Raw genomic sequence first — 12,181 nt, forward strand, 5'->3', positions numbered from 1 at the left:
GTCTAAAAAAAAAAACAACTAATAGCCTAGAAGCCACTGAAAGGGACAAAACAGGTTTAGAGCCCTCTGAGATCCCCAGTCTCAGAAAATTGTCACTATATGATTGCTCTAGAAGCTTCTTAAAAAACTCCATTCTCAAAGCTTGTTTTGCAGAGCCCTGTGGCATTTTTGGAAAACAATCAGCAGTAATTGTTTAACCTCTCAGCTGCCTGAGGCAGTGACACCAGTTGGGGTTAACAAGAGGTTAACCAAAAAACTTAAAAGGAAAAATTGGAAAAGGAGCTATCTATGGAGGCTTTAAAAACCTTTGATGTGGTCTTTGGAATCTAGAAGGCCCATGTCTATATGTCCAGGAAATACTTAATAAGGCCTTAATCTGTCATCTCAGACTAACAATGAGGCTTAGCATAAGTAAAGTAGGAAGAGAAGACTAAGAGTTGTAAACTACCTGCTGGAGTGTTAAAAGCATGTACCCCACCCCCCAACACGCATAATCCATCAGCAAAGGCTGTGATATATATTGGTTCAAGACAGAAATCTCTGTCCCGTCATTAGCTGACCACTGGAGCTAGACATCAGCAGCTGCACATGATAAACGAAGTAGATTTTACATAATTAGTCTGGGAAATAGCAATAGAAACAATAATAGCAACAAATATAACAACAAACCTTTATGCAGGGTGAAATCTTATTTCTAGGTTGCCATATTTTTTTAAATCCAGTTTTCAACATAAAATTTCCACACACACAAGCAGTAGCATATGGGCCATAACAGGAAAAACAAAAGTATCCCTGAGAAAGTCCAGAGACTGGACTTAGTAGACAAACATTTTAAATTAGCTATTATAAATGTGTTCAAAGAGCTAAAGGAAACCTTGTCTGAAGAATTAAAGTAGAAAAATGATGTCTCTTCAAATAGAGAATATCAATAAAGGGGGAAATTGTTAGAAAAGGAACAAAATAGAAATTATGGAATTGAAAAGTACAATGATTGAAATGAAAAAAAGTTACTAGAGAGGCTCATCAACAGATTTGAACTAGCAGAAGAAAGAATCGGCAAACTTGAAAATAAATCAATTGAAATTATATACTATGAGGAACAGAAAGTCAAAAGAATGAAGAGAAATGAACAGAACATCAGATTTATGGGATACCATTATGAATACCAACATATGTATGATTGAAATCTCAAAAGGAGAAGAATGAGAGAAAGGGGACAGAAAGATTACTTGAGGAAATAATGGACAAAAACTCAAGCAGCAAGAGAGAAGTGAGTAGTCATGTACAGAGGATCTTCAATAAGATTAACAGCTGACTTCTCATCAGAAACTGTGGAGGCTAGAAGATAGTGGAATGATGTATTGAAAATGCTGAAAGACAAAAAACTGTCAATCAAGAATTCTATATCCAGCAAAACTATTATTCAAAAAAGAACAAAAGATTAAGATGTCTCAGAAAAACAAAAACAGAAAATTTGTCACTAGCAGACTGTCCCTACAAGAAATATTAAAGGTAATCTTTCAGTTTGTAACTGAAGGACACAAGTCAGTAACACAAATCCACAGAAGAAATAAAGAGTAGCAGTAAAGGTAATTATATAGGTAAATATAAAAGAGTACAAACCACTAAGAAAATAACTAAAAAATGTACAGTAAAAGAAACAGAATGAAAATGATATACTGAAAAATATCTATTTAACACAAAAGAGGGCAGTAGTGGAGGAACAAAAAGACATCAGACATAACACAACAAATAGCAAAATGGCAGATGTAAAATCCTGCCATTTTTAGTTTTTACATTAAATGTAAATGGACTAAACACTCTAGTCAAAAGGCATAGATTGGCAGAATTAATAAACATGAAATAAACATAACAACTCTATGCCATTCACCACACTCACTTTATATATGAAGACACAAATACTGTGAAAGTAAAAGAATAGAATAAGATATAACCTGAACATAGTAATAAAAGGAGAGCTGGAATGGCTATACCAATATGAAGTGAAACATATTGTAAGTCAAAAATTATTGCAGAAGACAAAGAAGGTCATTACCTGTTGTTAAAGGGATCAGTTTCTCAGGAAGTCAAATATGAACATACATGTATTTAACAATAGATCCCCTAAATATGTGAAGCAGAAACAGAATTGAAAGAAGAAATAGAACATTCAACAATAATATTTGGAGATTTCAATACACGTTCCTTCCCTCCCTCCCTCTCTCCCTCCCTCACTCCCTTCCTTTCTTCCTTCCTTCCTTTTTTTTTTTTTTTTTGAGACAGAGTCTCGCTCTGCTGCTCAGGCTGGAGTGCAGTGGTGCCATCTTGGCTCACTGCAACCTCCACCTCCTGAGTTCAAGCGATTCTCCTGCCTCAGCCTCCCAAGTAGCTGAGACTACAGGTGCATGCCACCATGCCTGGCTATTTTTTTGTATTTTTTTTTTTTTTAGTAGAGACAGGCTTTCACTGTGTTGGCCAGGCTTGTCTCAAACTCCTGAACTCAGGTGATCTGCCTGCCTCAGCCTCCCCAAGTGCTAGGATTACAGGTGTGAGCCACTGTGCCCGGCCTCAATACCTCATTTTCAAAAATGGGTTGAAACAGAAGATCTTATTTTCTTGCTGAAGATCAGCAAGGAAATAAAAGGCTTGAGCAACTTTATAAGCCAACTGGAATTAACAGACACCTAAAGAACACTTCACCCAGTGGTAGCAGAATATACATTGTTCTTAAATGCCTGTAGGAAATTCTTTAAAATAGACTGTAATAGGTCACAGAATAAGTTTCAATGAATTTAAAAGGGCCGAAATAATACAGAATATGTTCCCTGACCACAATGGAATGATATTAGAAATCAAGAATAGAGAGAAATTTCAGAAATACAGAAAATGTGGAAATTAACATACTCTTAGTGGATTAAAGAAGAAATCAGAAGGCAAGTTAGAAAATAGTTTGAGAAGAATGAAAACAAAAACACAAACTTCTGAGATGCAACTAAATCAATACTTAGAGGGATTTTATTTTAGCTGTTAATGACTGTATGAACAAAAGAAGAAAGATCTCAGACCAACAACCTAACTTTTCACCTTAATAATGTAAAGAAAGAAGAGCAAACTAAATAAGTATACTAAATATATAAATATAAATATTTATATATAATATGACAATATATTAAAATTGTATATATTTCAAATTATATATTTATATAAATATAAATAAAAAATAAGTAATGTATAGTAAGGACTAGAACAGAAGTAAATGAAATAGAGAATAGAAAAACAATAGAAAAAATCAATAAAAACAAAAAGTTATCTTTTGAAAAGATCAGCAAAATTTACAAACCTTTACCTGACTAATAGAAAAAGAGAGAAGACTCAGTTATTAAAATCAGAGTAAAAGGAGAATCACTACCATTTTAGAGAAATAAGAACATTGTAAATAAATTTATTTCAACAAATTATATAAGCTGAATGAAATGGGTAAATTCCCAGGAAGACACATACTACCAAACTGACTCAAGAAGAAAGGGCAGATCTGAAGTGACTTATAACGAGAAAGGAGATTGAATTAGTAATCAAATATTTTTCCATGAAGAAAAGCCCAGGCTGGGATGGCTTCACTGGTAAATTCTACCAAATGTTTAAAGAATTAACAGCAGTTTTGCATAATGTTTTTCAAGAAGGTAGACAAGGAGGGAACATTCTTGGCTCATTCTTTAAGGCCAGTAGTACTTTGATACAAAAGCCAAAGACATCACAGGAAAAGTATCGCTGTTATTCTGTATGAATACAGATACAAAAATCTGCAAGAAAATACTACCAAACAGAAATCAGCAACATATAAAAAAGTTTGTATACCGTGACTAAGTGGGATTTATCTGAGGAAGACAACGCTGGTTTAACATCTGAAAATCAATCAATTTAATATACCGTATTAATAGAATAAAATACAAAAACCCCATAATCATCTTAATAGAAACAAACAAACAAAAAAACCACTTGACAAATTCAAACAGCACTTCATGATAAAAATACAAAACTAGGAATGGAAGGAAACTTCCTCACCCTAATGAAGGGAATCTATGAAAAACCCACAGCTAACATCATACTTGTGAAAGACTGTTTTCCTCTTAAAACAAGGAACAGGCAAGGATGTCTATTGTTTTCACATTTATTCAGCCTAATACTGGATGTTCTAGCCAAGGCAAGGAAAAGAAAGAAAAACCATCCAGATTGGAAAGGAAGAAGTAAAATTATCTCTTTGCAGATGGCATGATCTTGTATGTAGAAAATCGTAAGGACTGTATACACAGACTGTGAGAACTAAAAAGTTCAGTAAGGTGGCCGTATACAAGATTAATAAAAGTCAATTGTATTTCTATGCACTTACAATTAACAGTATCAAAATGGAAATTTCCATTTGTAATAGTATCAACAAGAATAAGATATTTAGGAACAAATTTAACAAAAGACATTCAGGACTTGTACACTAAAAACTGCAAAACGTTGTTAAAAGAAATTAAAGATAATGTGCGTAAATGGAAAGACATCCTGTGTTCATGGACTGGAAGACTTAATATTATTAAAATGACAGTGCTTCCCATATTGATCTGCAGATTTAATGTAATCACTATCAAAAACACAGAGGTCTTTTCCTCCCAATAAATTGAAAAGCTGATCCTCAAATTGATATAGAAATGCAAGGGACCCAGAATAGTCAATGTAATCCTGAAAAAGCAGAACAAAGTTGAAGGAATCACATGTTCTAATTTCAAAACTTAACACAAAACTACGGTAATAAAGACAGTGTGGTGCAGGCAAATTATATCCTTATAGATCAGTGGTATAAAATTGATCCATAAGGCCCAGAAGCAAACCCTTTCATTTTTTATTAATTGGTTTTCAAAAGAGTGACAAGATAATTCAAGAAAGAGTGATCTTTTTAATAAATGGCGCTGGAATAACTAGATGCCTATGTGTAAAAGAATGAAGTTGGATCCTACTTTATACCATAGACAAAATTAACTCAAAGTGGATTGCTGTCTTAAATGTAAAATATAAAACAATAAGTCTCAGGAAAAAAAGTAAGAGTAAATCTTCATGATGTTGGATTAGGCAATATTTTCTTATATGTAACACAAAAAGCAGGAGTGACGAATATATAGGTTAGTCTTCATAAAAATTACAGAATTGTTTCCTTCAGAGGATATCATCAAGAAAGAGAAAAGACAACCCAAACAATGAAATTAAATTTCTGCAAATTATGTATCTAATAAGGATCTTGTATCCAGAATATATAAAAATGATTTCATTCAGCAGTATAACTTTTTGAGGGTGATAAAGACAACCCAATTAGAAATTCGACAAAGGATTTGAATTGACATTTCTCCAAAGAAGATATACAAGTGGCCAATAAGCATATGGAAAGGCAGTCCACATTAGTCATTAGGGAAATGCAAATTAAAACCACAATAATGTATCACTAAGTTAGCTAAAATTAAAAAGACAAAATTAAGTGTTGGTGAAGATATGGAAATGTTGGAATCCTGGTACTTGCTGGTGGGACTGTGGAATGGTACAGCCATTTTGGGAAGTAGTTGATAGTTACTCAAATTACAGGCATAGAGTAACAACACGACCCAGGAACTCTATTCCTAAGTGTGTACTCAAGAGAATTGAAAACTTACATCCATATAAAAACTTGCACATGAATGTGTACATAGGAGCCTCAAACTGGAAACAATCCAAATGTCCATTAACTGATTGATAAATAAGATATGGCTTATTCATACAATAGAATATTATTCAGTCATAAAAAGCAGTGAAGTACTGATTTCTGGTACAAATGGCTGAACTTTGAAAGCATTTTGTTAATTGAAAGAAGCCAGACACAAAATACCACGTTACATGATTCTGTTTATATGAAGTATTCAGAATAGGCAAATTCAAGTGACAGAATAGATTACTGGTTGTCAGGGACTGGGCTGAGGAGGGCTGTGGAGTATCTGCTAATGGTTTGGGTTTCTTTGGGGGATGATGAAAATGTTCTGGAATTTGATAGTGGCGATGCTTGCATGACCTTGTGAATATGATAAAAACCATTGAATTGCACCTTTTAAGATGATGAATTTTATGGTATCTGGGCTACATATCAGTAAAGCTGTTATTTAAGAAATTGTTTATCTTCATTTCTGAGAGTTTTAGTTCCCCCCAAGGCAGGTGCTCTGCCTTGCCCAGGTCCTGCTCAGATTTCAGTAAAATATCTAGATTGGAAGATTAGAAACCTGAGAAGTTACATGTGAAGTGCCAGCAGCTATAGTAGAGTAGAAACTTAGTGGTTCAGTGGAACTCTGAAAACAATATTCTGTGAGCTTTTCGTGTAGGGATAAACTCTGTGTGTTTAGCAGGGCCATGCTGTTCAGCACTGCAGTACAGTCTTTGATGCTCTGGCTCTATGTCATTTGGAAAGGTTAAATTATGCTTAGCATCATGTTAATGGATTTGTTAATAAGGAGGAGTTAAGGTATACTTTATGGGGTATATTTCTGTTCAATAGAAATATAATGTGAGCTGTATATGTAATTTTCTGTTTTCTAGTACCTGCATTTAAAAATCAAAAAGAAACATGGAATTAACTTTAATATATTTTATCTAACCTAAAATATTTAAAATATCATTTTTCGTGTGGAAATATTTTACATTTTTTCATGTTGAATCCTCAAAATAATGTATTTCATACTTACAGCACATCTCAGTTTAGACTAGCCACATTTCAAGTGCTCATTGGCCACCCCTTGCTGAGTGGCTACTGTCTTGACAATGTTAAGAGTGATTTTCATGAAAGTAGATACAAAGCTTTCAGAGACGCAGCATGGTATACTGGTTTTGAGTTGGATCCAGATTCAAATTCTGGCTTTGGCTGTAGCGCTGCATTTATTTATTCTTAAAATATTTACTGACATCTGTTCTCAAAAATCATAGTCTATTTCTACATAGGGTCAGGCGTATGAATACTGGAGAGAAGTATCATATTTTATTGTGCTAATTATTGCAAGACCCAAGGAAGGGAGTGGTCAGTTCTATCTGGGAAAGAGTTGGTAGTGGTCGGGAAGGGCTTTGCAAAGAGGAGAGGCCTGAGCTCCATCTTGGAAGAGGAGGTAGATGAGGACAGAGGCATTCTAGGAGGAGGCAGGAGCAAGGGCAGGGAGGCTTGCAACAGCACTGCCTAGGAGATTGCTTATAACTTGGTTCACATGGAGCAGGAATGGGTGGTTGAAAGGGTGGTGTGGCTGAGCTGGAGTTGAGGGCCATGTTATTCGAGGGCACCTGCAAGGGGCTTTAGAATGCATTTCATATTAGGCAGTGGACGCCCACAGAAGAGCTTCAAGAAGTAAGTGATGAGGTGGGATTTGATCTTTCTTGTGTTGTTACCTTGGGCAAATTATTGACCTTTCAGATCTGCCCCCCCTTAGTCTCCTATTCTGCAACATTGGGTGATTGAAATCTACTCAGGCTGTTGCTATGAAGATTAAGTGAACTAGTATATGAAGCATACCTGATGGTCCAGCTCAGACTCCTGCTGAATCGAGAGACTGCTTCTCTGGTAGTGTCCATCTGTTGCCCTAGCTCCTGTTCTTCATTGTAGTTGTGCTCCAGCAGTACCCAGGGAAAGCTTTCAAGAATATAAATTGTTAGAGCACAACAGTCAGCCTCAGGGTGGTGTCCAGGAATCTATGTTTAACAAATCTATGTTTAACAAATTCTCTCTGTGGTTATTATGAAGCCACCTGTTTCGGGTTTGCATACCAATGTGCAGAGTTCACGTCCTCAACTCTTATCTAGGATTCTGGGCCATTCGGTAACATCAGCTCTTCCTGCCTCTTACATCAGCTTCTGTGTACGGTTTCCTGGCCGATGGTCTGTAGACCCTAGTCTGATCACAGTGGTAATTACCAGTGGCCTAGGGCTACTCTGTTTGAGGTTGACCAGTTGGTTCTTAGGTGGCTCTTCATAGATTGGCCTCATTGAAATGGTACCTGACATCTTCTACACATGTATATATCTACTTCACAGACCTTAGCCAGTACTCCTTAATTTTGTTCACACTATTATTTAATATCTGTATTAACATAAAGTCACGTTCTAACTCCTTTCCACAATGTGAAGTATAATTCCAACTTGTCTATTAATTCAGAGCTGTTCTATTTGCAGCTCTTTATCTATGACCATACCCATAATAATAATAATGACAATTTTCTTTTTTTTCTGTTACAATTAGTACTGTCATTGCCATCATTGATACGTTTACCTTCAACCCTGTAGTGGTCCACAGTAGATCCAAATATCTCTGTTTAAAGGGGAAAGTCGCTATTGGAACAACACAGAGTGCCTCTGAATGTCAGATTTACTTTGCTTGCGTTTCATTTCATGGTCTTATGTGTTTTTAAGATTCTGATTGTATGTGAACAAAATGGCAGGTTTCATCTAGCATGTCAACTTTGACTTTGTCACAGAATGCTGATTTTAATCTTACGTCTTATCCTCACATAATTAATCTAAAAAATAGGGAATGAGAAATGGGTGGTACTAAAAGGAGATTAAAAAGTTTATTTTGCAGCTGGCTGCTCTTTCATGCAAAAACAAAACAATTTATAGTAGGCTGCTGATTTAATGGGTCTCCTGGTGGGAGGGAAACTTATTTAAACCCTTTTCTATCCTTCTCAGAAGAAAACGCACTTTGGGAACTTGTGAATTTTCTATATCTGGGGTACCCAAATGGCCTTGATTCCACTAGCTTTTACTTCCATTAGTGTTGTGCATGCTTCGAATTAACATTGTGGTGGGGTGGTTGAGATGCTGTTGTGCTGGTGGTGGTAGTTGTGGTAGGTCCTAAAATAGATGGGTTACTACATTTATTACAAGACAGAAGTAAATGTTCCCTTCATTTCCCCATGGACTTGGGCTTGAACCTGTGTGGGATGCTGCTCCCTGGCCATGCCTGTCCTGAGCTAGTGGGCAGCTCTTCTGCACGCTTCCCTCTGTATCTTATTCCTGCATCCATCTGCCCCTTGCATCTTGTCCCTCGCTTGCTCTTGCCTGCTTTCCCTTTCACCTGCCCCTGTTAGAGATCAGCATGCTCCCTCTCACCTTTTTGTCTTCCAGCCCTCAGCTTTTCTTTCTGTCACATCTATGCTCTTGGAAAAGAGTCTTATGTTGCAAGGGGGAAGCTGAGGGGTTTGGAAGTAAATGGGGACTGGGTGGGAAGAAAGAATGGAAAAGATACACATAAGCCCTTCCAAATAATGGAGTTAATTCCTTTCTTTTCTTATCTTTTAGGTACCATTAATGGTAAGTTAGAATGGAATCAGTTACTCATACCCAAACCATTGATGTTGCTCCGAAGAATGATGTATGTTGAGCAATAGGTAGTTTAGAAAATGTGATTGTTTCATAATCACTGGGGTTTTCAACCGTGCTAATTTTTTTTTGTTTGGAAAAATTATGAAATTGCTATATGTGTAGGTAAAAAAATGGTTGAGTATCAGCAATTTTGTGTAAGTCAACCTACTAATAGCAGGCATTCTGTGGCATCTATGCCAGTAACATTTGGGAGGAAAATTTGTCTCTTTTCTACCACTCACAACTAATCTTCTTGTTGGACAATTTAGAGAAGAGAGTAATTTGCTGATTTTTTGAATTGAAGTTTTCTTAACGATTTAATTAATATTAATGTTGTTAATATTGTAGGATTCATAGTTCCTCTGGTTTTTTATTGCTTCTAAATTAGAAGAAAATAAGCATGACAGTATAAATTTGGTACGTAATATGAAAATTAAGATCTACAAAATGGACGTGATTATTCATATATCAGAGGTATTCTTCCCCTGACAAAAGCTCTGTCTTAAGTCCTTAAGATACTTCATTTATATGGTTTATTTAAGAATCAGTTTTCAGATCATTAACTACTTGAGGGATTACTATAGAAAGAAAACTGAAGTCATGTAATCCACTGGGGATTAATCTGAAAATAAGATTAAGTGTATCTAAAATCCTAGACTCAGCTAATGGAAAAAATGGTGAGTTGATGAAGCAACTCCAATTATGAAGGGTTTGTGGTATAATTATTGCATAGATTCAAGGACTCCTGAACTAACTTTATGTTTTGGTGAGAAGACCTATTATAATAAAATTACTGTTTATGCTTTCCTGAATCTTTCTCCTTCTAAATTTTCCTATATCTTTTTCTTTTTAAGGTTTCCACAGCTGGATTGTTTACTAGGGCCAATTGTCACCAATGGCAGTAAAACTCATTTTCTGGGGAGCAGGGTGAGTTCATGTGGATTTCTACCTGATTTATTATTCCATTCTATTTGGGCCTGTGATTGTCTCTCAAATGTTGTTTACTTCCTTATACTCAAGGTAAATAGCTGGTGGTAGTTTTTTTTTTTTAATAAGTGATATTATTAGTGAAAGAAGTCAATGAAAATAAATTATATGAAAGCTTAATTTGTTTTTTTTTTTAAAGCTGTGAGGAATCTAGTTAGATATTGACTGAGTTCAAGTAACGTGTTAGTGATTTTAAATTTGTAGGGGGTGTTTAGAATTGACACCTCTTACTTAGTAGTAATTAATCTTTTGTAACAAAGGGTCATGTTATTGCTAGCATGTGTTTAGTAATATTAATGGACAGACATAGGACACGAGCTTTAAGTAGGCGACGTGCTTGATAACTGAAGTTACTGAGAGAAGACGACCAGACTGGGAGGAAAAAAGTGAATGCAGTGCAAACAGTCCATTAAACTAAGAGCAGAAGCTTTAGTGAACAGCCAAGACCACAGAAAGCTTAAAACATTTGAGGGAAGCTTTTCTGAGGGCTGCTGCTAGCCCATATGGCGCTTTGTGCAAATTAGACAAAGGCACCCCTCTGTAAGACATTCACTTCCATCTGATGGGAAATTATTCAGCTATACTGATTTTTAGAACAAGACATTTTATTGCCATGTGCTGGAAAATTGTAATATAAATAATCAAATTACCCATCTTTAAATCAGCAAAGTTTTAATAAAAATACAAACAGCTTTTAAACGAGTAGAGAGATGCTCATGATGAGACTGATGCCTCCGTAAACATGGTGCTCTTCCACAGTGCACAACCTGAGCAACTGGCAAGTTGGCTCTGCCTTGTTGGGATTCAACTCATGATAGACTCTAAGGAAGGGACACTTTTTATTAAGGTCTGGTCATAGAGGACAGAAGATAGAAACAAGAGTTTGAGGTTTGAGGTTTGGCTTTGATTAGAAACTTGGGTGGCTCGAAAGAAACTTACCAGAAGCACAGTAGCTATAGGTTTGGGGTCCCAGAAGGGTAGCCTGAGCTTTCTAGGGCTAAAACTAGGAAAGAAACACCTAAAGTGTGCTTTAAACTAAATTTATGACTGAGTTTCTGCCATGTGCTGATTTATAGTATGTGCTTTCGGATTCGCCCTACTTTAATCATGAAAGCTTCATTCTATAGACCACCACCTGTGTGATGTCCTTGTTCTCAAAGACGATTTAAACTTGGACTGTTTTTCCCAGTAAAAGAGATTTGCCTTCAGAATGTCGAGTGTATTCATAATGGATGGTTCTTCATTACTTACAAATTTTTGTAATTAATCTTCTGATGAAACAGAAAGCTATGATGTTGCTGTTAATGTGTATTTGATAGACATTGGTTGACAAATGCAGGCTAAGTGGGATGTGGCAATACTTTGGGGCCAGATTTAGGGGCTACAGGTGGAGTATGTGACTGGTGATTGAAAAGTTATTGAGGAAATTAGAACAGATACGGGAAAAAGTCATAGTGTAAGTAGGTGGATGTGGCAGTCACGGTAGTTGGAGTCATGGTGAAAGTTGTGGAGGTTGTGGGGTGGTGAGGATGGTGGTGGCCACTGGAGTGGCCGGAACGTTGGTAGCTGCCACTGTAGTGCTGAAGACATGAGAAGGAAGAGATGACAGATGGAAAAGATGCCAGGCTGTGGACACAAAGTATGTGGCCTAAGTAAAAGCTTTTGGTTTCTTGGGTGCTGGAGACAAATTGACCAGAGGGATATTCAAGGGGCCTCCTCTTTGTGGTAATGCAAAGTTAGTTCTTTGTGTGTGTGTGTGTTTTTGTTGTTGTTTTTTTTTTTTTTGACACGGAGTCTC

At 36.2% G+C, this 12,181-nt stretch overlaps 1 protein-coding gene across 4 annotated transcripts in view; it reads left to right on the plus strand.

Annotated features, from left to right (window-relative positions):
- MTUS2 (microtubule associated scaffold protein 2) overlaps nt 1-12,181 on the plus strand; it is a 688,859-nt gene that overhangs the window by 9,655 nt on the left and 667,023 nt on the right. For all 4 annotated transcript variants that reach the window (XM_024257582.3, XM_054528634.2, XM_054528635.2 and 1 more), the window contains exon 2: nt 10,251-10,323. The gene's annotated coding sequence lies outside the window, so the exon portion shown is untranslated. The remainder of the gene's footprint in view (nt 1-10,250; nt 10,324-12,181) is intronic.

The sequence above is a fragment of the Pongo abelii genome, chromosome 14, assembly GCF_028885655.2.
Source record: "Pongo abelii isolate AG06213 chromosome 14, NHGRI_mPonAbe1-v2.0_pri, whole genome shotgun sequence".
Taxonomy (NCBI): domain Eukaryota; kingdom Metazoa; phylum Chordata; class Mammalia; order Primates; family Hominidae; genus Pongo; species Pongo abelii.